Genomic DNA, 26,995 nt, shown 5'->3' with positions numbered 1-26,995 from the left:
TGGGAGCTTCAACTATGTGCGTTACATTTAATTTCTTTGGAGGAAAAAGAAATATGGCAAAATGTTAGCGTCTGTTTTCTGATGGTGAGTACATGACATCTGTTATATCTTTTCTGTATGATTACATATTTAATAATTTAAAATAAAACAAATATATATTTAAAAATTAATTATATAAAAATGAATCCATATTTAAAGTTAATTAATTGTGATTGTAGAAAATCTGGGAATTTTATGAGTAATAACATAGGAAGATAATGAGTTTTTAAAGATATGATGTCAGCTATTTCAAAGTTCTGATGTGATATTTCTCAGGTATAACAAGTCTCACCCCAATAAGAACTCATGTAAGACCATTGTGGTAGATTTACATACTGACAGTCCATATATGCATGTTAGGAGGAAGATTTCAAGATTCTTCACATCTACCATCTGGCCAGCCATTCCATAAATGCTCAACTATGAACTCCTAAACTGGCTGGACAGAAGGTCCCATTTCAAGATAAGAATTAGGATCTTATACTCTCATATGGAAAGAAAATCTAAATGACTTCTGAACAATCAAAGCTAATGTTATAAATTTCACACATAAGATTTATGGATGGAAACCCAGCAAGGATAAAGAACAGAGCAACACCATCAACCCCTGGATCGAACTGACATTTATAGAATAATCTGCCCAACAAGAGCAGAATACACATTCTTTTCAAGGGCGCATAGAACATTCACCAAGATAGACCATATCCCAGGTCATAAACCTTATGGATGTCTCTCATGGAGCAGAGACCTTCAGACCCTCACTCAGAAAAAGGCCTCATTTTACATAAAACTGTTAGACCATCTGGAGTCTCTGACCATAACATGACAGGAGAGAAAGCAGAATTGTTTCACGATGGGCAACACTCATCAGTAATAGCTGGCTGCCAAACCATTTGGGTGGAGACAAAACAGCTACAAAATATAGACTCAAGGGCCCAAAGTAAGCAGTCTGGAGCCATCTAGTTCAGGTGCAAAGCGTAACAAGCCCAGAAATGCCCAGAAACAAAGCACTGCACCGGCATACTTAATGGTTTAGTAGAAAGAGCATGGGAGTCAGCTGATGAGGGTTTGGGCATGGCTCTGACACTAACCCACAAGAGTCTATGGGCCTGTCTCTTTCACTTCTTCTTTCTGGGAACTAGCTTCCTCTTGGGCAAAATGGAGTCACTAGAAGCTAGTGACTAGATCTCCAAGATGATTTCCACATCTACCTCTCTGTGGCTATTTTTGTGTTCATTCTAATTCTCTTGGGTCTTCAAGGAAAGGATGAATAATTCTTGGTAATTTTCATGTTTGAAGTCAGGGGACAGTGTGAGACATCAGAGGGCATATTTGCTTACGTGCACCAGCTTATTCCACCCCTACTTCCCACCCCCCGCCACCAATTCTGGATCTGCTCAGAAGTATCCCAAAGGGTTCCACAAGGACATATTTACAAACAGCTTCCAAAAAGCAGTAAAATGGCAAAACAAGCCTTGCAAGAGAAATTCTGTATACCAGACAATTTAATTCTGAACAATGGACCACATGAGGATGTATAAATAACTAATTACGCTGGACAACATGAACAGCTTTTTTGGATGATTGCAAAATTGGGGAGGAAGGAAATGTGATGGGTATTTATATATTTGGGCTTCAGTCAAAGATTTCATATTCACTCTTAAGCAATTTGACTTACAAAATTAGCTCAGATAAGAACACGGTCAAACGACTCAAAACTGGCAGAGTCTGCTCTCAAAGGAGGATGGTTTGTGCCCAAGCGTCCAGAGGACTGGCATGGAGAATGGGGTGTGTCCTCTCATCTCTGCAAGATGTTTAGTTAGAGATGCCTTGGTCTCCACAATGACCTAGAGAAGTAGAGACTGGGGCATTTGTAGAAAGTGTTTCAATGGGAAGTCAAGCTCATCTTGTTGTCACACAAGTACATATTCCTGGGTACTCAATTCCACATTTTCCCTGATTCCCTACTGTGTGATTAGTACAATGACAAATCTTGGAGATGCATAGACTGGATCTCTGTAGGAGGCACGAGATACCTTGCTTCCCACTGAGTATCTGGTACTGACCTCTGCCTCTGATACCTACATACTAGGTGTACCTACATACTAGGTGTACAGAGATACTTTTTGGATCAATGACTTGTTGAATGAAATGAGCAACACATTTCGTTAGTCCTTACCCAAGCAGAATCCTCAGTCTTGTGGAGGACATAAAACTGTGTAATTCTGTCTAATCCAGAGCAGGTGTCAATGCATGTGGTCACTGAGGTGCCAAGGGCTCTGTGAGCACAGAAGAGATAGAGCAGTCCATTCTGATCATAGAGATTGGCAAAGCTCTTTCATTCCTCCTGCAGGGCCCTCACACACCCATTTTTCCATTGCTACTCTCTGCCTAAATCCTGTTTATCTTCATAACATCACTTCCAGAGAAGCTTTCCCTGACTCCACAGATGCAAATAAATACTCCCTCTCTTCTGCATCATTTTGCCTCAGGGCACCATGTTCTTTTTCTTCCAAACACATAGAACAACTCATTATTAATATTTACATATGTGTTTATTTGTGTAAAGTCTACTCCTGCACGACTGAAAGCAACAATGTGTGTGTTGTTCATGGGTATCTCACCAACACCTAGCATGATGCCTAATGCGCAGGGCTGCAGAGGACATTTTTTAAGTTGTTCATGGGATACACGAATAACTCTCAACAAAGGAAGTAGAATTTGACCAGGACCTTGAAAAGGGGGGATGGAATAGCATAACCAGAAGCAAGAAGAGGAAAGGTACAAACAGGAGACACTGACCTGGTCACGAGGAGCAGACCAGTGTTTACCACAAATCATGGGCTAAGGAATAGCAGTGGGAACAATCAGTGGTTTTTGAGTAAAAGAAATAAAATGACCAGAGCTGGAACTTGCCAAAGTGGCTCAAGAAGCTCTATGAAGGACTGACTGGTAGAAGGAGGAACTGGAGAGAAGGAGATAGCTCTGAGGTTCCTAAAATGCTCCATGAGAAAAATGAAGGAGGTCTGACTGGGGCAGCCCTAGGAGGAATGAAAAGATCAAAGACATGGTGGCAGGAGGAGTGAAGAAGAATTCATCAATAGCCCACAAGTTCCCACCTGGGAAAGTGGGGAAGGGAAGGGATCTGTGAGCAGAGATTGCATACACAGCAAAACACGGAGGAGCACGGGAATGAGTGAAGTAAGAGAATCTCATGTGGAACTCTGGTGTTGGAGGTGTTGAAGAGCCATCAACGGCAACTACCAGGCAGAAGGAAGGAGTTCAGGACTATGACGTGAATTAGGGCAACACCTGCCCAGAGTGTGTACTGCAGTTGGTAAGCCTTAGATGAGAACTCCCCGGGACATATCGCCTCCATTTTCCTGCACAAAATCTCAGTGCGAGCCTCAGACAATGACCCCAGAAGAGGGGTTCCAGAATCCCCCACAATGCTAGCACTCTGTTTCTGCCTTCTTTGCTGGTTACTAGACGGCAGAGGCACACCCTGCTAGTCATTTAATTGTGGCACGTGTGTAACCATTCGTGGCTCTTGGATCCTGGAAATTGCCTTTCTACCTTGAGGATCTTCTTGACACTCTCTCCTGCTGTGCCCTTCCAACCAGTGACTGTGCCCTGAGCTTACCCTGCACTAACACTTTCCCACGTTAACACTCCAAGTAGCCAGATCTGAATACACCCAGGCCACATTGAACCTTGTGTGTTCATCAAGGATATGATGGACTTGGAGAGAAAAAACACACAGAGCTAGAAAAAAATTCGGCTGATGGTAGAAAGCTTAGCTTTGACTGACAGCAAGATCACACCCTTAAGTGTTTCCAAACTTAAATAATGGGGAAAAACAGCCAAGTGCCAGACTCGTGTGAAGGAATTTCTCAAGGTGAAGGGTACCACATGGTTAGTTGGTCATGACAGGTGACAGAGAGAACATTGTTTCTCACCGGTCATCCAGGGTCGGGGTTGGACAGGGGTGCCAGACTGATGCAGACATGCTCAGCTCTCAAAGAGTTTTTCCTTGAAGGACAAAGACAAAGGCAGGATGAGAACTCTACCAGCTGCTTCCTTCAGGAAACCCTGCTGTGGCAGAAGTAGCCCCTCACAGATCCGCCAAGAATGAAGCTTTTAAAATTACTACCGACAAGGACACAGGGTCAGAAGTTTCTAGAACTACTTTCCACTTGAGTCAAAGAAGCACAGGGGAGATGGGGGTTCTGCTGTCAGATGTGAGTGATTTTGAACCCTGGCCCATACTCTGACCCCCTGGAGATATCTTTGGAGGTGAAGGGGGGATCCTACCTAGTAGCTGACGATCTACACCAGGCATTTGTTCTTTTCAATGCCCCAAAGTGTTTATCTTGAGCCTTTCTGCAGGAGCAAGAATATTAGTGCAAGGTGAAGTGTTCTAGAACAGAACCACAGCATGCCCCTCCACCTCTCTAAACAATGCCTGCCATTTTGTCTCAATTTCAAAATTACATATCTTGTCTTTGGTAGAGACATTTTTTTTCCTTACCACGAGAGGCAGCAAACTTGGATGAGAAAAGGTGAAAGAAAAAAAAAAAAAAAAAAAAAGAGCACCCTTTGCCTTCCAGTCTCTTGGTTTCCCTGGGCCTCAGTTTCATCAGGTGTCCAGACGAGGGGACGATCCTTGCTTGAGCATTCTCAGGTTGTTATGAAGAGTAGTCACATGTGCATATGGGAAAAGGCTCTGCACTCTTAAACTCTCCACGCATCAGATTATAATCATACACTGGTTAAACCCACCAGGTAGATTTTCTTCTACTACCTCAATTGCTCTCCATTTTCCCTGAGGGTCATGAAGTATGTTAAGAGGCAGTCACTAGCCGCCTTGGGCTGCCTGCTCCCTGTTGGTGCCAACAGTGGGACTATGGAGCACAAGGCAGATCAGCACCTCTGGTCTGCAACAGCTATTTGCACTGTTTATGTTAGAGTACATAAAATAGGAGAGGAAAGTAGACTTAGTCCTGCCATTCGTACTCTTTAACAAATCATAGCCATGCTGATCTGAGAAAATTGGACCAACCAGACTTGCCTAGAATGTTCTCAAAATAAGAGAGTTTATTTGATGGATGGGAACCTGAGGCCAGATCATCCTGGGTTCCGGCCTCAGTGGGCCACTCCCTGGCTGGGTGATGCCAACAAGGTCACCTAACTTGTCATTGGTATAATGTGGCTTAATACCATCAACCTACAAAAAGAGCTTTCAATATTAAATTAAACGAAGTAATAACTATGAAAGCGTCTGTGACATAGTAAGTCTCTACACATACGGATTTCCTTCTTTCCCGACAGGGACAGAGAAAAGAAGTAATAAAAAGAAGAATAGTAATAGCAGGTAATGTTTAAATAGCATTTATGGTATAGAAGGCACTATTCTTGGAACTTTAATTGTATTGGCTCAGTTAGCCTTCACAACTGTTTTCATCTTCATGTCATAAGCGGGTGAGCTCAAACTCAGCATGATTAAGTACCAACCCAATGTCACGTTGCGCACAGGAGTAGAACCAGGATATGATGCAGGCTGCCTGCTACTCAACACGTTGCACTCACCCACCTCGCGATAGTGCTTCTCGTGATTGCGGATATTAACCCACAGGGGTCCCTTCAGCTTTGTTCTGAGATTTGATACATAGGCTTTTATCCTCTTATTAATATGGAATCACTTTCTAGAAAATATATATTCTAATTGGTTTTTTTTTAATTTTTTAACGTTTATTTATTTTTGAAACAGAGAGAGACAGAGCATGAACAGGGGAGGGGCAGAGAGAGAGGGAGACACAGAATGTAAAACAGGCTCCAGGCTCTGAGCTGTCAGCACAGAGCCCGATGCGGGGCTTGAACTCACGGATGGTGAGATCATGACCTGAGCCAAAGTCGGACGCTTAACCAATCAAGCCATCCAGGCGTCCCTAATTGTTGTTGTTTTTTTTTTTTAATATCGCAAATGTGCTTTCCTGTTGCTTGTAGGGATTTAGCTTCTGACAAGCTTGCTAATTGAATGTTTTTTTTTTCTCCACCTAACCTACCTTTGCAAAGTTCACATGCAGTTATTTATCGTTTAAGAGCATCATATATGTAAACTGAAGTATGTTTATTAAGGTTAGAATGAACAGCGGTTGATTTGATTTCCCTGATTGGGTAACTGGGGAAGTGAACAGGTAACTGGGTATTTACAGAAGGTCAGCAGTAGTTCCTGGGAGGGGCCAGTCAGATCCATTCCAGAAGCCTTTGCTCAACCTTGTTTCCCCCAGAAGGACCCCACTGTGGGTCAGGGAAGGAAAACACCGTGTGCACATTTGCCTATGGCTGGTTCATTCTCTCGAAAGCCACACTCTGGTCTGATCTACTCTGACACATGCCGAGGCACTGATGTCTGCAGAATGAAACCAAACCTTGGCTAGGCATCAAGGGTCTCCACCTTCATCTGGCTCCAGACCACTTCTTCCATCATGCTTCAGACCCTGCTCTTCCCCAATCACTCCCTCCTCTGGGCCCTTGCACTGCTGGTACCTTCCCCTTTCACTAGTAAGTTTTCAAAACTGTTTAAACTGCACCTTCCCCACATATATGTCCCAGATACCCTCCATCCAGAACGGATCTTTTTTTTTGCTTGAGTTTCCCACTGTATAGAATTATATTGCTATTTTAGAATTGATCACTGATCATCTTGCGTGTGTGTGTGTGTGTGTGTGTGTGTGTGTTCCTTTCACCAAGAGAGGAAGGGTGAAAGGAAGGGTGAAGGTGATACTCATCTAGGAATACTCCCACAGTCCATAAACACAATTCCTGAGGAGAGGAAGCTTTCAGTGAATTTTGGCTTACTTGAAATGAGCTTCTAACCCAGTAGAGTGAAATCATTTCATGACTTTGCTTTGAGTTGACAGCCCACCCCCCAAAACTAAACCCACCAATGAACTTTTCCTCCGGTGGCTGTTAAGATAGCACAAGCCATCAATCTCAGAGACAGAGGGAACACTCAGCTTTAAGCATCTGGAGATTTACTTAACTAAAGGTGTCATTCTACCAGAAAGTATGATTGTGATGCCTCTTACCATCCAGGGTATGAATAAAAATAATTATAGTGATAAATTCGTGGCAGGAGCCATTGATTTTTAGAAAGGAAAATTAATAATGCATCATGGAATTGTAGTTATAGACTCTCACTCAGGTATCCTTTTCATATTCCCAGATAAGAAAAATTCACGCTATAGCACTTTACAGTTGGTACATCAACATGACTTCATTCTCATACCAACATAGAAAAGCTGGACTCACTCTCAATTTACAGAAAACAAAACTGAGGACCAGCCAGGCAAAGAGAGAAAAAATTATTTAGTGCTGGATTTGGGTCTCACACTCAGGACCCCTGCCTATATCCTGGGTGCTCTTCTCCTAGGCTTTGTGCTGTAGACTGAATGTCTGTGTCCTCCCCAAATTCATGTGTTGGAACCTAATTCACACTGTGATGGTATTTCGAGGTGAGTCTTTGGGAGGTGGTTAGATCATGAGAAGGAAGCCCTCATGAATGGGATTAGTGGCTTTATTTTAAAAAAAAGAAAAGAAAAGAAAGAAAAAGACCACAGAAAGTTCCCTCATTTCTTCTGCCATGTGAGGACACAGTTCTCTGTGAACCAGGCAGTAAGTCCTCATCAGACAAAGGAACTGCCAATGCCTTGATCTTGGACTTCCCAGTCTCCAGAGCTGTGAGAGATAAACATACGCTGTTTCAACCACTCAGTCTATGGCCTGTTTGTTACAGCAGCCTGAATGGACTAAGACACATCGCTCAGGGTCTCAGGAGCCTGCTCAGAGTAAGGTTTTCAGATGAGCGGTTTCCTCTCCAGGCCCTCGGGGTCCTTGCAGAAGTCTCGTCTGTGTTTGTATCACTCCAGCCGCAGTTGGTGAAGTACAAGTTAGGTATCTCAGCTGTGGAATCGTTCATTCCAGAGTGTTTCCATGTTCTCTAGTAACATTTCAGGTTGTTTTTGTTTTTCTTCAATCCAATTCTTCTGCCTTCAAGACATAACTATACCTGGGGCACCTGGGTGGTTAAGTCGGTTGAGCATCAGGCTTTGGGTCAGGTCACGATCTCGCGGTTTGTGGGTTCGAGCCCCACGTCGGGCTCTGTGCTGACAGCTCAGAACCTGGAGCCTGCTTCAGATTCTGTGTCTCTCCATCTCTCAGCCCCTCCCCTGCTCATGCTCTGTGTCTCTCTGTCTCTCAATAATAAATAAACGTTTATAAAAAAAGAAAAAGAAAAAAGAAATAACTATACCCTAACTCTCCAAACCACTCCTTCTCCTCATCACTTCCACCCTACACAATACATTGCCTGAGTCTTTCAAACAACTTCTTTCAAAATGAAATTGGTGACCTAACTGTACTCAGTGGAGTAAAACATTAATTCACAGTATGAGCTCCCTGGTTGCCCAGAACAGAGCTTGGCAAACAGAAGGTGTTCAATACATATTGACCGTTGAATAGAGTAAACAAAACAAGAAATAATAATATTAATAAGCATATTACTTAGAGTCATGGAAGTAATCACAATAAAAACTAGAGCAAGGATGGTTAGAAGTCATTGCCTCCGAGTGAAATGACTCATGGTGGGAAGGGCATGAATCAGGAGACTGCTGCCTTCATTATATGCCTTCTGGAGTATTTGATTTCAGGGAGGAGTCAGCCTAATCCAACTGAAGCCTTTGCTCAGTGTTCCTACCTGCAAACACTGCAGCCTCCCCACCTGAAAACGGCAAACCACCCACAGCACAAAGGCCCTGCGTCTCCACCTGTTTTAACCATGTGGCTGTGTTACTGTAATACAAATCCGAACCTTACATATATTTTACAAATCAGTTTATATTTTTCACGACTTGCGGTTTGTGAGTCATACAAAGGACCACCAGCCTCTATCAAGCGTCCTTTCTTCCACTTGCCTTCCTGTAGCTTGGAAACACGAGGCCAAACGGAAGAAATAAATAAAAGCCAACGGGGGACCACATTGCCCTTTCACACATTCCACGCCGTGTCTTGCAGAATGGTTTGCTAAACCTCTCCCCACCAGTTTGGTCAGGAACCCATAGCCAGAGCACACGGGAGCCCCCATCCACTCCCACTTCGTGCAGAGGGTGAAGGGACAGTCTCTCCAGGTTGATCTAATAGAGCCCAGGACATGCCCATGGGACTTCCAATTAGCCTGGCACTGAGGGTGCCTGCGGATGGCTATCATACTGGAAATGACACTACCGAAGCAAAAGCTCAAAACAAATGTTCAAGGCTGAAATTAAGGCAGAGAGATGAAGATCAGTGGGTGGGAGGAAAGAAATGTGTGCTCTGGGCTCGCCTGTGCTGCCCAAGTGGCTGAATGAGTCACATGTCTGAACCATAGGCTGTTCCCCAAGGACAGGAGGACAAAATCCTGCCCTGCCAGCCTCATGGGGTGGTTGTGACAATTGGAGGAGATACTGAGTGTTAAAAAGTTTGGGGAGCCATAGGCTCTGTGTATTTTGAAAGATTTTTGTTATCAGACATTGGGCTGGAAAGAGAAGGAGAAATTGTTTTTTCCCCTGGCCTGGAACTTTGACTCACGGAGTGGCTGTCTCAGCAGCTTTGGGGCAGACCTAAGGGACAAATTCTGGCCTCCTGCCTCCTGTCCCAGTTGTTAAAATCCAGCACAGCTCTGTAGAACAGAATGCATCACATAGATGTAATCTTTAAAAGCAAACCCGGAGGGGCCCATGTGCTGCCCTCCAGGCCCTCCCTGCAGAACCCCTGGAGGGACAGTCCGGTTGGCTCTCTGAAACCTGTGCTTTCTCCCCAGGTTTAACCTTTCAGAGGCAGATTCAGAAAATAGACACCGAGGGCCTACTATTTCTGGGAAATCTTCCTGCATTTACTAGAATCCTAACAACCCTGGGAGGTAGGTGCTATTATCCCCTGATTTTCAAGATGAGAACGGAGGTAAAGGTTCAGGAAGCTATGCAAAAACCTGCATAGAATTCAAGGCCTGAGTCTCCAGACCTTCATGGTGACTGGATGTGGGGCCAGGAAACCAGCTTGAACAGTGTCAGAACCTGTGCTCCAGGCTAGGCGGGGTCAGAAGTGGGGGGATACACCACAGTCCCCACTCCAGGAAAGTTCTAGAAGCTTCCAGGAGGGGCTTCTCTACCCCAGCAACAACAGTACTGCCAGCCTTGGAAGAAGATGTTGAGAGGTTTTGCCTTCTCATGTCTGTTCCCGGCTTTCCATTCTGAGAGGTCCTTGCAGGAGACTGTTATACCCATGACAGATCTCCAGGGGTCTCCCTATGGCAGGGGACCCTCTCCAAGTGGCATGCTCAAGTCAATCTCACCCAGGCAGAGGGGGCATGGCCTGCACAGTTTCCTAGCTAGCTATGGCCTCATTTGAGAGAATCTGAGTTCCCTGTAGCACCTGGGGAAACCTACAGTAGGTTCCAGAGGGGCCTCTTAGTCTCTGGTCAAGACAAGACTCAGTTGAGAGGGCTATCATCCTGGACAGAAGGCAACTGTTATATTCTCTAAGGATTTGGGGAGGCCCTGCAAACTTTGTCTCAGAGTTTTTTCTATCTACCTTGATGATACAGATTCCAGTTCAAGATTAGGGGACACTGGCTTGAGAGTACCCTTAAACTAGAAATTTCACTGAATCTCTGGATCTAGAGAAAACTCTGGCACGAAGGCTGGGACCCCAGATGGAACAGGAACTTCTGCTGGTAGAGGGTATGGGTATTTCCACGGGCCTAAGAGGCATCCCTGCTCCTGGTCTCCCCAGAAGTGGTCTCCACTTCTTACAACTATCCTTTAGGTCAACCCCTGGTCCCTCCAGCTCCCACTCCAAGCCACAGGGAGGTATGTGCACCTCAGGGCACCTCACAACTCACAGACTGCCTCCCTGACTGTAGCCTGAGGCTTCCTGGTCTGGGTTTGGGGGAATCAGGCTCTGTGGCTGTAGGAACCTTGGGCCCAAGGCAATCCTGTTTTTGGTACTCAGCAGCAGGAATCACCCAGGCCTGGGCCCATCACATGGGGCCATGTATTGTTGGGGCTCCAGGAGGGCTGAGGGTATGAGAGGGTCAGCTTAGGGCTGCTGTGGAGGACAGGCAGAAATTACCACATAGGCCCTCTCTGTCCTCAGCCTCTGAGAGGAAGCAGGTTGGCTTCCCTGGCTGGTGGCAGTGGGCTGGTAAGGATCTGATTCTGATACTTGCATTCTGACAGGGAAGGCAGAGATCCTGGCTGGGCCTCTCTATGAAGGCCTCGAAAGGGATATCTGAGGGGGCGCCTGGCTGGCTCAGTTGGTAGAGCACCAGACTCTTGATCTCGGGGTCATGAGTTCGAGCCCCACAGTGGGTATGGAGATCGCTTTAAAAAGAAAGAGAAACAAAGAGGGAGTGAGGGAGAGAGCAAGGAAGAAAGGAAGAGAGGGATATCTGAGGTTGGAGATGGGCAGTGATGAGGGAGCATAAAGCAAGCTGACAGGCCATAAACACTCCCCCCCCAACCAACCCCGCAGCACACCTGGCTGCCCAAGAACAAAGGAAAGGGGAAAAACAAATGGCTAACTGATAGAGATCATAGTCCTGCAGGACCTGATCCATCTATTTACAAATATTTTAGTAAATCACAAGAAAAGGCAATCTTGTCAATAGCCTAATCTCCAGAAACCTATAGACTCTGTTTCCTGGAGCCCCAATATCACCCCTCCATAGTGATATGGGAAACAAAGGCAGAAGGAAATGGCAGATAGAACTCAATTTCCTTATAACCTGCAGCCCACTGGCAAATACTTGAGGTGGGCAGAGTGAGACGTTTTTCCAGTAACTCCCTACTGTCTTAATGCTAATACTTTGCTAGAGGGAAAACAACCTTAGCTTGACACTCGCTAGGCCTCCAGTATCCTGTGAGTCTTTAGCATATGAAAATCCCACTGGAAGCTTCCCATGCACTTTACCTCCCCCAACTCCATAGTACAAAACCAGTGTTTCATCTTCCTGCCCATGGGTCCTGTCCCCGTGCTTCAATAAAATCACTTTTTGCACCAAAGACTTCTTCAAGAATCCTTTCTTGTCTGTCGGCCTTGGACCCCAAGAACCCCACTCTCGCCCCCAAAAATCTCATCAGGTGGAATCTGCAGGATTGGGACAGAAAAGGGGGCAGTCACTGAATTTCAGGCCTCAGAGTCCAAGGTGTCTTTGGAGGGCACTGGATACTAACTTGAACTAGAAATAATTCAGAGAGAACTTGTGTGTATTCTAGCTCCCAGAGAGGAGGAAAGGATTTGGTAGTGCCTGGAGCATGATCTTGCTTGGAGAACTGCAGGAGCCACTTCTTTCCCTGCAGTCTGTGGAAATAAGTTCAGGGGTCTGTCATTCTGAGCTTTCCTACATCAAGCAGGAGAGGCCACTGATGGGCAGGGTCCTGTCAGATTCCTCTGGCACAAACCCAGGAGCTCACAGTAGAAAGACTAGGTGAGAGTGTGGTTTAGCACTGTCCTGGCCAGATTGCAAGACCCTGGAGGTTTCAGGTACAGTCAAGCCCTTCCACTCCCACATCCCCTCCCCCCAGGGGTTACACAAAGTCCAGGCTTATGGGCACAAGCATCTTGTCAGGGGAACTTAAATCTAGGCAAAAGGCGAAGGCTGCCAGGCCAGCTGCTAACTAAGGAAGGGCCTAGGAGTGTCCTGGGTGGCAAGTGGAGCATGACAGATAGTTGGGGACCAGCAGTGAACAGAGATTCAGGTAGCAATGGGGGTTGGGGGGCCTAGAAGCAGGTGCACACCTGGGCCAGGCTCGGGGGCAGGCTGGGTCCTGTTGGGGTAGGGAACACGAGAAGAAAATCAAGGGTATTAGTAAGAAGATAGGATCCTAGTCCGAGAGTTTATAAAGGCAGGGGTTCAGGGAGACGAGAAGTAGGATTGGACCCATGTTCCAAATACAGGCAGAGGATCACAGCACCGGGGCCAGGACTCACAGGTTACTTCTGTTCCAGCACTACTGACCCAGGGCTCCTTAAGTTCTAACGAACATTTTTCTTAATAAAAGCAAGATTTACCCATTTCAGAATGTAGGGCCAGGCTGAGACTTTACAGGGCCTACATGAAATCTGGTACAAGTTACTGGACGGAAAGCTAGTGAGCCAGGAGGGGGCTACAGAGCCCGATTCCATCCCTAAATCCCTGTTTGACTTTTACTAAATCCCCTCACCTCCTTGGACCTTAGTGACTCTGCAGGGGTCACAGTAGAGGCCTGTGAAGCCCAGCATCCCAGAGGGGCCTAAGGGACCCATAAGGAGATCAGGGGTCAGAGAAGAGCACGGCTCAGAAAGGGAGACCACAACCCTCAGCCTACAACTGCCTATGACGGCCATTTTTTTTTTTTTTTTTTTTTTTTTAAGAAGGCTCTGTTTTTAAGTTGAATGTGTTGAGTTTCCATATAAGCTTTTAGGTAGAAGCCACAACAAGAAAAACATAAAGAGGAAAAAAAAAAAAAAAGGTGGGGTAAAGAATAGAAAAGGAAAGAAGGAAGACAAGGAAGACCAGACGAGAGTGCTGGGCTAGATGGTCTCCAAGCGTCTCAGTCCTGCTGGGCGCTGACTCACCACGATGCTCTCCTGCCCACATTTTCAGGAACCATTTCTGTTCCTTTCTGCCATCCTCGCAGGGAAGAATCCATACATAAGCCCAGAAAAAGCCAGTGGTTAGATCTCATTTCCCAGCTCTGAAGAGTGCTGGCTCGCAGAAGAGGAAACTGGGGGGTGATGTGGGCTGGGAGGGAGGAGGCCTGAGGCCCTGAGCTGTAAATCAGGCTCAGAGGTTTGGATACCCTGCTGCGTGACCTTCAAATGCCCCTCTGGGCTCCAGAAACCCGCACACTAACACACAGGCTGAGGGAAGCATGCCAAACTCCCAGGCTAGGCCGCCCCTGGAAGCTGGGCCCACTCAGAGGAATTATTTTGAATTTTCAGGAAAAACTGCTCAAAGCCAAACCTTCCCTCCCAAGAACAACACAGGCTGGGAATTTTGACGTGCTTGGGAGATGAAGGCTTTGGGCCACTCTTGGCCGATGTCAGGCCAGTGAGACCCACAGATAACACCCACACCCAAATCAGTACGTATGGATCATAATTACGATTTCTTTTTACTCTAAATACTTCCCAGTCTTGCCAAGCCTCTGGGCTTCCTGACATACTTGAAATGGTTTTCTCTACTATTTCTCAACCTGACTGTGTTATTGCACAGTTGTCTCTCAATATTCAGCCCACAGGTTTAGGAATTCCACAAGAGTGTGGAGACGTGGCACATCCAGACGACACTGAAGATTGCCTTTATGTGTACACCCCCACCCCTACCCCCAGTGAGAGCACTCTGCCTCTCTGTCACACAAGAGGAGGATTAGTTGAAACTGTCTGAGAGTATAGGGTAGTGGAACAAGCAATGGATTGGGAGTCAAGAGAGGAATCCCCTAGAGCCGGCACCAACTGACCTGCCCTCCATGTGAGCGCTGGTAGGTCACTTCCTCTTTCCAGGCCTGTTTCCTCATCTGGGAAATGAGGGGGCATCCTTTATTCACTCAACTGACATTCGCCAGGAGCTTACTCTCTGACGAAGTTCTCCTTGACCAAGTTCAAAGCTCAAGGAATGGCACAAAAGCCACATCAAGACCAATTAACTCTGGAAATCACGAGGGTATCTGATGTCAAAGTCAATTTTGCTTTTGTAAAAGAAATGGATTAGGCACATCCTCATCCCTCTGTCAGCTCACAGTAGAATGAAAGAGAGGGACACACGGAAGGACAATCACTTATCAGCAGGGAAATGCTTTTCTAGCAGTTACCTGGCTATCATGGGGATACAGACAGAGTAGCTCTACAATGTGTCCCAGCAGAGGGGACAGCTAAGTTGAATACTAAAGGCCAAGCACAAGACAGAGAAAGGAAGGGAGGCAGAGGGAAGAATATGGAGAGGAGTTTGGTAGGTTCAAGAATTTCAAGCAATTCTTCTATGATGAGACAATGTGGGGTGAGAAGGGAAAAGGAAGTAAGAGATTAGGCAAATCAGATCTCCAGGAACCTGTGTGCTTCAGGCTACAGGGTTTAGGTTAGGTTTTGTTTTGTTTTGTTTTCCCTGAAGGCAACAAGGGCACACCAAAATGCAGGATGATAACATAATCACATTTGTATTTTAGACATCTCACTCTGGCTGGTTTGGAAGGGGAGAGAAATGGAAGGCAGGGAGATCACTCCAAGAAGCAAGAGGTCATGGTAGTGTAACCTGCATCCGGCACAATGGGAATGAAGAAAGGGAAGTGAAACCAAAGCATATAGTAAGGGCCTTGACTAGATGAGCATTTTCCATTTCTAACTTTCTAGGACTCCACAGCTAAAGAAATCTCCCCGCACACATTTCACCTCCCATGTTCACCACCCCTCTCCCCACCGCCCCCACACTGAGAAGTCTGGCTGGCCCCTCCCACTCCGAGGCTCGGATAATAGGTGTGGCAGCGGGCCCAGAAGTTCCCGCCATCTTCTCCACCAGCATGTTCTGTTGCCTGAGCAGTTGGCCGCCGCCATGAGTGTTAATTGGAGAGACATCTGAAGTGACCAGACTGGTTACGCCGCCGCCATGATAGACACACTCCATCTGCTCTAACAAGGCGCCTCTCAGTACACACGCGAGGCCAGCCCGATTCTCTGTGCCCGGGACTTGTTAGAAGTGAGACTCAAAGAAGTTAGATGCATAGGATTTTAAACTGAAAACCGTCTCGGAGAGCATGGGGTGCATGCCCTTTAGTTTGATAAGGAAAATAAGGCCTCGTCTTGCCCAGGGTTACAGTAGGAGCCCCTGGCCAGGTCTTCGGGGCTGTCCTCTGCCCGTTGTAGATGGATAAGGTGTGAAGCTGGGGACTGAGCTTCTCAAATCAGAAGCTGACCAGTAGAGGGGCCCCTGGATGGCTCAGTTAGTTAAGTCTGGGACTTCAGCTCCGGTCATGATCTCACGGTCTGGTGTGTGGGTTCAAGCCCTGCATCAGGCTCTGGAGCCTACTTCAGATTCTGTGTCTTCCTCTCTCTCTGCCCCTCCCCCGCTCACGCTCTCAAAAAAAAATTAAAAAAAAAAAAAAGAAAAAAGAAACTGACCAGTAGAGTTCCCTGAGCAGATTATTTGCTCAAATTGTTGACTAACTGGTAAGGGACCTGACTAGGGTGGAATTTTCATTGAAAAAAAAAAAAAATCAATTTCTTAGAAATTTTCAATTTAAGGTATTCTATTATCTAGCTGGAAGAGATTTCAGAAATAGTCTAGTCCAATGGTTTTCTGACTGGTATTTGTTTTGCTTTAGTAGTGGGACTGGGGCTCAGAAAGGGGAGCACTCAGGCAAGAAGACTGAATAAGTGACTGGGTGTGATTAGTACCAAGCTCTTGGAACCCCAAGCACATACTCCACATGCTTTATCTTATTTGGTCTTCACAAGCCCCTCTGCTGCCCACTCCCTGCTCTGCCCTTAGTAGGGACGTGGAGGAGGAAGGCTCCAGAAGGAGTAAGTATGTCTATCTTATTTTTAGCCCTAAAATCATATAGAACATATCTTCTAATATTACCTGATTGTTGCATGGCATTGTGTAATTATTTACTCACGCTTACCCATGTAATGCCATGATAACTGTGAGGAATGTTTGGGTATGCCTATTTTATGGAAGACACAGAGGACAAGGAGTTGCCACCCAGTCCATAAGTGGGGGGCCTGAGACCCAGCTGTCTCAGTGTTTGGACCCCCATCCAGGGACCACTGTAATCGGGAGTTATCACTCATCCAGAGAGAACCCACACTCTCATCAGTTGCCTTTTGTGGACTTTGTTCCAGTGGTGAATAACAGAGAATGTCTGTTGCTAAGCCGCAGCATTACAAAGAGCAGTGCAACTTCCTTGATTGTAGTTCATCAACCAGGGAGAGTGGAAGCCATTAAAGAGGCCAATCTGGGACTTGTAATTAATCAGGAGCAAAGGTATCTTTGAGGAACCAGCAGCGACTAGAGATGTCAGAGAAGAGAAGTTCATAACTTCATGAAGCCCCATCTTGGCCTCCACTACCGCCCGAGGCGCTGAGAAGGTAAATAGGTCTGAACCAGCCCTGCCACAAAGGACACCGGCAAAGCTATGTGGCCGATGCTAAAGTCAGCAAGGTCTGCAATGCAGGTAAGATTCAATGCCAGGGGACCAAGGAAGTGCTCTTGGAACAAATGGTCATCTGTGGGCCCAAGGCATATGCTCCGTCTGGGTGGGGGAGCGAGGACCATGGCTGGGGGAGGCTCAGGACTGGGTCATCTCCTCCCCAGTGGACACTTTCCTAACAGGTAGAATCTGGCCAGACTGATCCTGAGAGAGAGAAGGCAGTGGGAAATGCAGCTACAAGCAGGGCCATGGCTCTGTATGAGGAGCTTCAAATGCATTCTACTTTAGCCAGTTTGTGTTCACATGGTGATTGACAGCTGCCTGAGTCTTAGAAGCAGCTAAAACTCTCTCACGATAATAATAGTGATAAAAATAATAAGAATAGCAGCAGTAATTATAAGCATAAATATTATAATAACTACTATTAAGGACAGCTAACAGACAAAAACAGTTTTGAGTCTGCTAGAATTCTTTAATATTCATTATTGCATTTGCTTTTCACAAAACCCACAGGAGGCAGGCAGAGCAGGAATGGCAAAGCACACCCATTTTACAGAAAGAAGCTAAGACCCAGAGACTAGGAGTGAGTTGCTCAAATCATAGGATCATTTAGTGGCAGAGCAGCCAGGATTCAGAGATCGGAGAGTAGAGGAGGAAAGCTGAATAAGTTGGTCCTGGGCTAAGCCCAATAAAGAGGGATACTGATTTCCCTTTGGAAGGCACGCATATCATTGTGCCTTCTGGGCAAGGGGACGTTGAAAGGCCATGCTGTTGAATGAGGAATCCAGAATGTCAGAGATGGGGAATGTGATTTACAAGGAACACTTTAAAAAGGGAGATGCTGGGCTCCTGAGCACTCAGTTAAGCGTCCAACTCTGGCTTTCACTGCAGGTCAGGATCTCCTGGTTCCCGAGTTCGAGCCCCACATCACACTCTGTGCTGACAGTGGGGAGCCTGCTTGGGATTCTCCCCCTCCCTCTTTCTCTGCTCCTCCTCTTGCTCATGCTCTCTCTCTCTCTCTCTCTCTCAAAAATAAATAAACTTAAAAAATTTTTGTAAAAAGGGAGATGCCTGTCTCTGGGCCTTGAGCACAGAATGGACAACATTCACAGTTGCCTTGTCCTCAACTGCATGATAGAAGCACAGAACCAATAGAGGAGAAGAATAAATAAGCCACTGAGTAGACACACGTACAGAATTGCTCTTCAAGATCATGTTTACATCTCTGCTTTATCCCCTCCCCTGCTCTGATGGGAACTCCTGGATATCCACGACTTGATCTTCTACCTCTCTGGGTCCTCGGTGCCTGCTACATTGCCAGGCATATAGGTTGTTCAAAACATGTGGAATCCATGCATGCATGAAGGAATGAATAGAAGAATACATCAGGGGGCACCGGGGTGGCTCAGTCGGTCGAGCATCCAACTTCAGCTCAGGTCGGGAATCTCACAGTTCATGAGTTCAAGCCCTGTGTCAGGCTCTGCTGTCAGTGCAGAGCCCGCTTTGGATCCTCAGGTCTCCCCTGTCTTTCTGCCCCCCTCCCCGCTCACGCTCTGTCTCTCAAAAACAAACAAACAAACAAACAAATAGTAAGAATAGGATTACATCAAGAGGAAACCTTCTTTGAGATTAGGGGTGTATGTTGAGTACAACTCCTAACCGAAATGACCTGCTCCTTCATGCCAAGAACTTGGTGTCTGTGTATCTCCTCGTGGTAATATTTACCACCAATATTTACTTCTTGGAAAAGTCAGTGAGAACCACAATGTGGAGTCTGAATGACACAAGGTTAAACAGCAGCATAAGCCCCAAGGCATCACCGAGAGGGGCTACTTAATAAAAGCCACACAGCTGCCTTTCTCTGCCCATTAGGCCCTGGCAACATTACTAACCTGATAAAAAATACCAGCCACCCGAAATGATGCCTGTGTATCAGTTCCAGCCCACCTGGATTCACAGGGATGACAGTGTCAGTCTAGTTCTGAGACTTCACCCAAAAGATTGTTGACTTAGATTTTTTTTTTTTAATTTTTTTTTCAACGTTTTTTATTTTTATTTTTGGGACAGAGAGAGACAGAGCATGAACGGGGGAGGGGCAGAGAGAGAGGGAGACACAGAATCGGAAACAGGCTCCAGGCTCTGAGCCATCAGCCCAGAGTCTGACGCGGGGCTCGAACTCACGGACCGCGAGATCGTGACCTGGCTGAAGTCGGACGCTTAACCGACTGCACCACCCAGGCGCCCCATGTTGACTTAGATTTAAATATCCCAAAGAAGACATTTAATTCAAAGGCATATCGGGGTTCTGTATGTCAAAGCCCTGCGTTAGACACCCAGGGGATAAGACAATTGTTTTTTTTAATGATCAGTTAGTTTTGAGAGAGAGAGAGAGCATGAGCAGGGGAGGGGCAGAGAGAAGGGTACAGAAGGTCCAAAGTGGGCTGTGTGCTGACAGCAGACAACCCGATGTGGGACTCAGACTCTGGAGCCCTGAGATCATGACCTGAGCTGAAGTCAGACACTTAACCAACTAAGCCACCCAGGTGCCTCCAGGGGATAAGATGATCTAATTGATTGTTGCTTTCAAGAATTGAGAGTATTATGAAGGATAAGATAGTACCAGACAAAAAATAAATAAACGCTAAGGAAAGCATATTAATTTCCTATTGCAGCTTTAACAGATTACCACAGATATAATGACTTACAATGACACAAACTTATTATCGTACAGTTCTGGAGGTCAGAAGGTTAAAATGGGCCCACAAGGCTGCGTTCCTTCTAGCAGTTCTGGGGGGGAATTTCTTTCCTTACCTTTTCCACCTTCTAGAGACTGGCTGCATTCCTTGGCTTCTGGCCCCCCATCCTGCATCTCCGAAGCCAGCCATATAGCGGCTTCCCTCCTCTCCAACCTGCTGCCTTCCTTTTATAAGCAACCTGTGATTACACCGGGCCCACATGGATAATCCAGCGTAATAATGTTCCCATTTCAAGGTTCTCCTTCTCCCTCTTCTTCTCCTTCTCCTTCTCCTTCTTCTTCTCCTTCTTCTTTTTTTTAAGTAGGCTCCACACCCAGAGGAGTCCAACTCGGGCTGGAACTCATGACCCTGAGATCAAGACCTGAGCTGACATCAAGAGTCAGATGCTTAACTGACTGAGCCACCCAGATGCCCCCTATTTCACGATTCTTAATTGCATCTGCAAAGTTCCTTCTGCCATGTTAGATAACATGGTCACAGGTTCTGGGGATTAGGATGCGGCCACCATTGGGACCACCCCATGAAGGAACACTTAGAAGCTTTGGACGTACAAAGAAAGCTATGATGAATTCCAAAAAGAGGCCCAACTGGGCATTACAAAGGAGGCAGCATTTGGACTGGTCCTGAAGGATAGATAGGATTTTGTACAACAACAGCAACAACAACAAAAGTGGGGTGGGGGGGCAGAGAAATGGTGAAAATAATCTGGTGAAAGTCAAATGTAGGAATATGTGGCAGGGAAGAACTGGGAGGCATGACAAAGGATATCATCTAGGTCAGACTGAAACCTTCTGTGGTTTGTTTGTTTAATGTTTATTTCTGAGAGAGAGAGTGGGGGAGAGGCAGAGAGAGAGAGAGGTACAGAGGATCTGAAGCAGGCTCTGTGGTGACAGATGTGGAACTCAAACTTATGAACCATGAGATGACCTGAGCTGAAATTGGACTCTTAACCCAGGCACCTTTTGTGTTCTTCATGTAGAGGGAGATCTCAAACAGTTTTTAGAAATGTCCTGTCTCTCCAGAAGATCATTCTAGTAACAGCATGAATGATGTACAAGAGAGGTAGGATGTGCAAGAAAGGACAAGGCAACCACTATGAAGTTACCGTAATAGTCAAACCACTAGATATGATCTAAGCCATTGGTAATGGGGCTGGAAAAGAGGCGAAGACTTAGAGACGCTAGAGAAGTAAATTTGTCAGGATTTGCCAACTATATGGAGAGATGAGAAATCTGGAAGAGACAGAGATAGAAATGCAATAACATGAATCGATACCCTTGTGTCTCGACTGTTAATTAGATGAACCATTAGCCAAAAAGGTACAGATTTGAGGAAGGAAGGGGGTGAGTTCAGCACAGGCTGTTGAGTTCAAGGTGCTGGAGGGATTCCAGGTAGAGACGGCAGCAGGCAGGTGCAGTTTCAGAACTGAACCTTAACTGAGAGATCAGAGCCCCTTATATCTGGCTGCCATCCGTTTGTCCAGTGTAAGGGTCACAGCTGACACAAGTTTTTAAAATGAGTTCTGAGAATTGCCCTCACGTGGCATAAATTCCAGTTCTTACTATTGAAGGAAGTGTAACAATAAGACCCACTAGTCTCCCCAGGCAAGTGGTTCTCAACATGACATTTCCACATGTCACAATGAGGGAGCAATTGTGGGTGCTGTCTTCAAAGGAACAAGAACAGTGCCCCTGTATACCTGTGATCAAAGTTGGCCTATGTGGGGCTCAGGCCTGTGAGCAGAGGCAGAGAGAATGAGTAAGAAACAGCTCTGCAGGGGGTGGACTTATTTCCTTCCATACACACATGTTCCAGCCAGATCCTCCTTCTACATTCCTGTCTCCATGAGTTATTACCCTCCTTCCACTTAGATTGCTCTTTTCTCCTTCAGTTCAAAATGGATCGGCTCCAATGCCCCCTCCTCTGGGAAGTCTTCCATGGTTCACCTTCAAGGAAATCATATTTTTCCCTTACCAGTGGTTGTATTTCTTTTATGATTCTCACCTGATGTATATATTATTTTGTATTATAATCACCTGTGTATTTAAGGCTCTCTACCCCTCCAAAACCAGAATTTCCTGAGAGTGCTTGATCAATTTCTGTTAGCATGCTAAAATCTGACATAATGATTTGCACACAGTCAGTGCTCTATAAACACAGGATAAATTGGTTAAGAATGGTTGTTTGTGCACTTAGGTTGTTCCCTTCTCTCCCTTTAAAAAGTGCACTTTTTGTGACCTTCTTGTGGGCAGGGATTTCTTATTACTAAACTCCTAAATTACCTCCCATGGATACTTTTTTTTTTCCCAACATTTATTTATTTTTGCGACAGAGAGAGACAGAGCATGAACGGGGGAGGGGCAGAGAGAGAGGGAGACACAGAATCGGAAACAGGCTCCAGGCTCTGAGCCATCAGCCCAGAGCCCGACGTGGGGCTCGAACTCACGGACCGCGAGATCATGACCTGGCTGAAGTCGGACGCTTAACCGACTGCGCCACCCAGGCGCCCCCCATGGATACCTTTCAAGTGACTGGAGCATAGTCAGTTATTGTTGAATTCGTTGTGTTAATGACTTGTGACTCTCAGCAGAGAGATTTAGAATAATGATTCCTGTATGATCCTGTTGAACCAATAGCCCATGAGAGGTTAAGGACAACTCAGCCTTGACCCACGGATGGGAGAGCTAAGGCATCTTAGACACCGAAGAGGGGAGAATATGAGCCAGAAGCAGGTGGATCTTGGCAAACTGGGCAGAGGTGAGGACTCAGGATTCAGGAGGAAAACCAGCATGGGTCAGTGAGCACAGGAAAGGAAGTCTCAAGTCTTGGATGGTAGGCCTGGGTCCATTTCTGATTAGCTCTGTGCCCTTGAGCAAATTTTTCCATGACTGACTTCTCTCATCATTCAAGTTTCTACTTAAGTATCACCTTCTCATACAGGTCTTCCCTGACTATTCAAGCTATAAAATATCCCCATCACCTTATTTTAGATTTGTTATAGCACCAATAGAGTATGTAAAATTCTGGCTGTATTTGCTTAGTGCTTAGTTTCTGTTTCCCCTCCTGGATGGAATACCAACAGATTGAGGGCCGGAACTCTGCCTGTCTGGTCCATCAGTAGCTTCATATTTTGCATTTGCCATATTCTAGGTACTCAATCTTTGTTGAGTGGTTTAACTATACACTAGAGGAAGGTTAGGGAGTAAGAACATTTCTAAGTAAGCTGATTAGATGATTTCAAATAAAAATAATGATTTGTATTACGATTTTTAAGAAAATTCTGGCTCTCCTCACTGACCAATTGCACATTCCTTCTGTATACCTCTTATGGCTTTGGAGATTCTAAAATGAAATATAAATTTAAGAGCCCATCGTTGTTAGAGTGGCTTGCTTTTTGATGTAGTTGGTGACCTAATCCTTTCTCAAGCCTATGGAAAGTTAACGACAATTAACATCCCTTGTATTTGTTGAGGACTGTAGTTTAAAGTACATTTTCTTTTTTGATTCTACCACTACCTATGGGAAAAGGTACTGACATCTTATTTCACAGGCAAGAGAACTCAAAGCTGAGAGGGGTAACGTGACTTGCCCAGGGTCACACAGCTTGGCTGTGGTAGAGGGTCCAGTTCCCTCGATCCCGAGTCCTCTGCTTTCTCACTGCACCTCACTGCATCTTGGCCTCTGGAAAGATAAAGCTCTGTATTTAAAGCTCTGTATGAAAAACTGTTTCGGAAGACAAATTCTTCAGTCTGCACTGCCTGAGTCTTCTATGCTGACATTTCATTCTTCCCTCTGCCAAGGCAAGAACAGTCCAACTGTGCCAAAACATTGGGCTGTGAGGCCCAGTGACTGTGGTCACAGAGAGAGAGAGAACGTTATGGAGGAAGGTGGAGGAGGGGTACTTGGATATTAGCCACTTGTAATTTTTTTTTTTTTTTTTTTTACAAAGAGATGGAGACATTGAAGCCCAGAAGAGGAGGGGCCTTTCCAGTTCTCCTGAATCTAAACCTTTATTTGTTTCTTTTAAACCCTTTTTAAAGTGTATTTATTTATCTTGAGAGAGGGAGAGATCATGAGCAGGGGAAAGGCAGAGAGAGAGGGGCAGAGAGAATCCCAAGCAGGCTCTGAGGTCTCAGCATGGCACTGGATGCAGGGCTGAAACTCACAATCCATGAGATCATGGCCTGAGCCGAAATCAAGAGTTGGACGCTTAACCAACTGAGCCACCCAGGCGCCTACCGAATCTAATTCTTTAAATCATTGTGTCTTAACTAGTCCGTGTCTCCGTGTCTCAGGAAGACACAGGGGCAGTCAAAACTGGACTTTCTGCTTAGGAAGGGGTGGGACTGGTCTGCATCTCCCCTGACCTGGTGGGGACAACCTGAACTGATGAGCCACATGGAAATAAGAGCCCCTTCTCTCAGGGAGTGGGGAAGAATGCAATCTCAGGTCTCTCAGAGCACATCCCACAGCAAAGATGCTATTGGGTGTGGCAGGGGGTGGGGATTGAAGCCAGAGTCTGGGAGTGAGTGTGATAGCCTTATGGTCTAGCCACAGGATGCTTCCACCCAAGCAAGTGGGCTAGACATAGGCAAGGCCCCTTAGGAGAGCAGTGCCAAGGGAGGGCAGCGCCCCAGGGGAAAACCCACCCCATGAGTCCCAGATCGAGACAGCTTCCAGGGGACAAAGGGTGTACAACTTTATTTTCTCTAAACTCACCGAAAAAGACCAGTTCAAGTCCACCACTTTGTCCTCTGCAGAGCATGGCAGGACAGGCAGGGGGATTAAAAGTGACTTCATCTGTGACAGACACTAGCACACTGGAACACTGCCGTTTTACTTCTAAAGAAGCCAACCGTTTGATCGACAAACAAGGCATTGGAAGGTGTTTTCTGATTCAGGGAATTTAACAGTATTTTCTCTGTTAGCACCTAAAGCTCTCTACACACCATCAGCATTTTGTAGTTTATTCAACGTTTACATGCCCATCACCTCACTTCACCCTGCTAACGGTTCCATGAGGGGGACCAGGTTCTCATGCATTCAGTCACCGGGTTATTGTCAGGACATTCCTCTGAGCCAGGGACTGTGAAGGATGGCTGCTGGGAACTCATGTGCAAAATGTGACAGAAGGGGAAACTGAGGCTCAGGAAGCCGGTGTGGTTTTGCCTTGCGGTGCAGAGCTCTTCCATGGGGCAACTGGAACTCACACCCAGCTCTGCCAAGGGGGTGGGTCTTTCCTTGTCGGCACGTGCCCTGCTGCCCATTTCTGCACACACAAATTCAGACGATGATCAGCGTCTCCTATCGCTCTCTTCCTCTTCCTTTCTTCTCCTGATTTACATATTGCTAAATGATGAAATTATACAGTACATAATTCCACAGCAACTCTGCTGCTTAAAAAAAAAATCGGGAATGGAGTAATTAGGCAGAAAGGATTCTCAATTAGGCAGTGGATTCTGTTTCTAAAGCAGTAAATGGGGAAGAGATATTTTTTAACTGTCTCTTGAATATATTGCCACCGAATGATTGCTGCCTCGTAGAGCAGCAGCGTGGCTCTGAAATGAAACCCTGCGAGCTGGCCTCAGAGCAGTGTTTTGCGTCTGAACTTCCTGCCTGGTGCTAGACCTTCAGATTTTGAAAGTAACCTCACACTGTAGAGTCTCTGGCACCAAGATGGGCAGTCAAGACTGCCACTTCATGTAGGTGCCTTCTCTCGTTTTCCATGTTTTAAGGTGGGCGATGTGAAAGGAGCATTGAGAGAGGTCTTGCCGGGATCCTTGGCTGGGAAGCAGCAGAAAATGATGGAAAGTCATTTGGGATTCCCAGGACTGGTCTTGAATTCCTGACCTGTCACCTTCAAGTTGGGTGACCCTGCAGAATTCCACCTCTCTGAGCTTTAGGTTGTAGTGGGTAATTCCAACCCCATACAATGATAGTGAAGCTGATGGGAGGTAATGGTAGAATTTAGCATATTGGTAGGAGTCAGTGGAAAGTTCATTCTCTTCCTTAAGAGGGAATGTTCATTATGCCATTGGAAAGGGGACGGATTTGTTGAAATGACTTCTCTGTGGCATCAGAGGATGTAGGTAGAACCAATGAGTAGACATTCAAGTCAATTATAGCTCCGCATAAAAATAGTGACATTTTGTAAAGTTGTTCAACAGTAGAGCTCATCAGAGGTGAGTTTCCCATCACCGGAAATAATCAAGCAATGGCTCAACAATTCTTCAGAAGACGTGCTTTAGAGCAGATTCCAGCTGCCAAGAAAAGTGGAACCGTTTGACCTCTTAGATCTTTCCTACAACTGAAATTTGATCATTCTTACTGTGGTCACTTTCCTGTTGTAGCACGAGGAAAAGACCAGAGACACTTAGTTCACGTGCAAGGGCTTATCTCTGCCTCAAGGAAAACGAGCCCAGATATACTAACCTTGAAGATCCCGGATTTTCTCCTTTAGCACTACTGCTATCTGTTGGTTAATACAGTGTCTCATTGTGGCCATAGGGCATGATTTCCACACTTGATCTTAGCCAAAAGGCCAAGAAGCGATATAGGAGGCCATGTTTCCAGAAGACTGTTCGAAAGAATCTGGTACTGTATTTACTTGGTTGTTCCGTGAAAGATAAGTCATTTTTTTGAGTGTGGACACCAATAGGGAGGCCACTAACTCATTATTCCAAATTCTGTATGTTCTGAGATGGACTGTACCTTTGCCATAGTGGCCAGTAAAATCTTCCAAGTGTTTATAACGGGTACGCTTCAAAAAGCTAAATAGATTTGATGCCAGATTCTGAGTGAAATCCAAAGCTTAATCAACCATCTGAGGTCGACACATCTTAATATTTGCTGGTAAAGCAGAGCTTATCCTATGAGTTTTCTTGGCAAGACTCAGTCAGACTGAGATTCATTCTAAGCACATGATGGGAAAACCATTGACAAGAATAATCCCTCACATGGGTACTTACACAGCCA

The 26,995-nt window shown here is 45.8% G+C and overlaps 1 long non-coding RNA gene across 1 annotated transcript in view; it reads left to right on the top strand.

Moving 5' to 3' along the window:
- Positions 1-16,722: 16,722 nt before the first annotated feature.
- The window catches only part of LOC147577357 (uncharacterized), a 62,451-nt gene continuing 52,178 nt past the window's right edge, over positions 16,723-26,995 (top strand). The window contains exon 1 of the long non-coding RNA XR_015240202.1: positions 16,723-17,288. This is a non-coding gene — a long non-coding RNA (uncharacterized LOC147577357). The remainder of the gene's footprint in view (positions 17,289-26,995) is intronic.

Source organism: Puma concolor, chromosome C2 (genome assembly GCF_028749965.1).
Source record: "Puma concolor isolate L17-30 chromosome C2, mPumCon1.1.hap2, whole genome shotgun sequence".
Taxonomy (NCBI): domain Eukaryota; kingdom Metazoa; phylum Chordata; class Mammalia; order Carnivora; family Felidae; genus Puma; species Puma concolor.
The sequence above is the reverse complement of the archived record's forward strand: the minus strand, read 5'-3'. Positions and strand labels throughout refer to the sequence as shown.